The sequence below is a fragment of the Lipotes vexillifer genome, unplaced genomic scaffold (genome assembly GCF_000442215.2).
Source record: "Lipotes vexillifer unplaced genomic scaffold, Lipotes_vexillifer_v1.1 scaffold12, whole genome shotgun sequence".
Taxonomy (NCBI): Eukaryota; Metazoa; Chordata; class Mammalia; order Artiodactyla; family Lipotidae; genus Lipotes; species Lipotes vexillifer.
Genome location: NW_006796716.1, coordinates 218,779 through 222,361, shown reverse-complemented (window position 1 = coordinate 222,361; position 3,583 = coordinate 218,779).

The following is a 3,583-nucleotide window of genomic DNA, read 5'->3' as shown; positions in this document are numbered from 1 at the left end:
TTCCTGCTTATTGTTTATCTAATTTTGAATTTTAATGAATAGCAGGGGTGGTAATTACGCAATTCCTATGTTTATAGAAAACCAACACATGAAAACTCAGAGTTCGATATTTATGAAGTGTCAGGTTCCCTTAAATACTCAGCTTGGCAATTAGAAGGGGAGCTATTCATTAACATTTTAAACTAGATAAATAAAGAATAGAGTTGTTATTTATTCATTAAAATTTTAAGAACTGAAATTATACACTAATCTTTTGGGTGTATCCATATCATTTAATTAATCATGAGTCAAAATGTTACTAAGAAGTATGTGCCTACACACCTAGAAATAGATATAACAACTATTAGCAAATGGAATGATTTAATCAGAGTAACAATTCAGATTCATCTTCCATTTGTATCGAGAACCTGACTCCAGATGCCCGATAACTTAGAAGGAGCACCGGCCTTAGGGTCAGATGGAGCTGGGTTTTGATGACTTTTCTTCTGAGTGACCTTTGGCCACTTGCTCACCTATTCTGGAATCAATTCTTTATCCATAAAACGGGATTATAATCTTACTTCACAGGGTTGTTGGGAGGCACTAAAGGGCATGAAGTGTGGTGACTGGTTTAGGGTAGGTATCTTATGAGTCATGAAGAACATTGCTCTGGCCCCAGCTCTGGCCCAGTTACAAGGAATAAGCATCTGGTTTTCTACAGGTGATGGTCCTAGGATACCACAAGTGGTCACTCGCAAGCTGGTGGTATTTGAGGATGCTAGGAGGCTCTGTCTGAGGGTTATAGACCAGGGCTCTGCAGTGAAAGCCTTCTAAGCACCAGATGGGGACCATGTGTGCTTGGTTCATCATTATATTCCCAGTGCCCAGTACCCAGAATATAGTAAATGTTCATGGATATTTACGAATGAACCATGAACAACTGTATGACCACCATTTGGCATCAGCACCTCTGGAAAGTTCCTGTGATGCTCAGGTTTCCTCTTTTGCACAGGTCACTTGTGTTCCTGGGCTTTCTCCATCCTCCCAGATTATTGGTATCCAGAGGAATCCTGCCTCAGGACCTTATGAGCTAGGGCCTTTTCCTGACAGCCCCATGCCCCAGGGTTCTAGGATTCCACCTCACTCCACACTTCCTTTGTCTAATTTTCAGATGAGTTTGGGAGTTGACAGTATCAAACAGTTCATGCACTGCTGCTGCTTTTGCTCTTATCAGGAAGTGCAGACCTCTTAAATCTCAGCACAGTGTCTGGGTCCTGGAAGTTCAATATTTGCCGTGCCCGTGCCAAGGTTTGAGATGGGATTGCTCCAACTCCCTGCCTTGCTTGCTGTCTGCCCATTTCCTAGTGCCCGGTCCGGCTTTAACTATGATTTCATTGCTCCACGTCTCTGCCAGTTTCAGAGCTCCTTACTACCATGTGGCAGTGTCCACAAACCAAATGCAGGGCTCCCCAGAAATGGGAACTGAGCAAGGGTAGACAGTCCTCTTTCTGAAGAGTGACCTGGCATCCCCCAAGACTTTTGACAGAATCTACAATTTCTCACTTGGTGAACTAAGTAAGAGATCAATCACAGGCTAACTGCCTGTCTCCCCTGTTCTCTGGACATAGTCTCAGTCCATTGGGAAGAGAGGGGCTATAGGCATCTCAGTCCAGTCCAGGACACCAACCAATGGTACTCAGAATGGGACAGCTGTGGGTGCTACTGTATTATGCATGCCTTTATATTCTGATGTTTAGCCTCTGGGGCCTTACCAACCTTGGGAAGACTGCCCCTCCTAGGACTAGCCAATTCTTAGAGTAAATGACTGTCCTACAAGTGCATCTTTTACATGCAAACCAACCAGTCCAAGGCCCACACCCAAGCTTCTCCTCTACTGAGCTCTTAAATTCCAGGCCAATATTCCCCTCTCCTAATCACCCAGGGCCAGGTACCAGACAATTTAGGACAGTCCCTATACTCCAGAGCCGGCTGAAATGATGAAAACCAGACAAACATAAGCCTCCTCACCCTGACTCACCTGTTTCTACTCACAGAAAACACAATAAAGGCTCTTGCCCACATTTCCCCCCTTGTTCCCTCTGCCCCCAGACTGACTCTGGTGCTTCCCCATTTGGCCCTGCATGGTGCGGCATGCCCCGCCCTCTTGAAAACCGTGAGTAACAAACTACCTTTTCACTGGAAAGCATCTCCTGATTCGTTGGGCTCACCATACCTGAATAATAATGAAACAGGCACTCATATTGTCCTCTGATCCAAGCCCCAGGAAATCTATTCTGCCCTTCTTGAAAAAAGTGAACTCTCAGAAACTGACAGCATGAGTTGAATAATGAGCTGGAGCATTAGATGCATTACAAGGAAACAGAGTGAGAAAATATTTCCTGGGTGCAGATGTGCGGCTTATGTGGTTGAGGGACAGCAATTTCCCTCCACAGCAATACGACAGAGCGCAGGAGTGAAAAGAGGGGAACGTTACGGACTGTCCGGTGGCAGCGAGGTCACCCCATATGGGCACCTTTATGGTGGAGCCTGGGTCTGGTTGTAGATTCTGTGTACAGAATCCCTGCGCCCCCCAACCCCCAAGGTGTTATGAAGAACTAAACCAAAGCAGAAGAATGCTAATGGCCACCATGAAGTGTATGGAGCCTTGTTGAATGTATTTGATTGATTGCATTCTGGTTTGTAACAAAGCTGCTGGCATGGGCTGAATGGTGTCCTCCTAAAATTCATACACTGAAGTCCTAACCCCCAGTACCTCAGATGATGACTGCGTTTGAGACAGTCTTGAAAGAATTAATTAAGTTAAAATGAAGTCATCAGGGTGCATTTTAATCCAGTATGACTGGCGTCCTTATAAGAAGAGAAAATTTGGGCATAGACAAAAACAGAGGGAAGGCGATGTGAATACACAGGGGAAGATAGCTATCTACAAGTCAAGGAGAGAAGCCTCGGAAGAAACAAGAAACCAACCCTACCAACACCGTGATTTTGAACTTCTAGCCTCCGGAGCTGTAAGAAAACAAATACCCGGTCCATGGTACTTTGTTATGGCAGCCCTAGCAGACTAATTCAGGCTGTGGTCTTCTCCATCACTCAGGTATGTCTGAGAAAGGGAAGAAAGGTCTGTTTAGCACCATAGAATGTACTTTCTTTTCATTTATGTTTTTCACCCAGGCTGCCAATAGACTCCTACAGCCCCACTTTAGATGTAGATGGCAGCAGCAAGTGAAGTTACCACATCAGAACATGGGCATGAATATAACTGTTTGAGCTCCAGCCCACAGAAACTCTTATCTCTCCCAGTGCCCACATCCCTTGCCCACAATATTGCCATCATCAAAGGCGCTTTTGAAACTTGGAAACCCTGAACCATCCATGAATTCAAAACTTGAATCAATCCTGCTATGCTGTGGCTATGCTGGATGATCAAGCAGAGTTAAAAGGGTGAGCCACAGCGTTTTAGGTACATGCAGATCAGGCTGTCAGATTTGCAAGAACTTTGCAAGTTCTTTAAAATGTGGTTATCAGAATACGAAAAGGCTTATACCTGCACCCTTTGTGAAGACTGAAAAGTTATTAGGGAAAG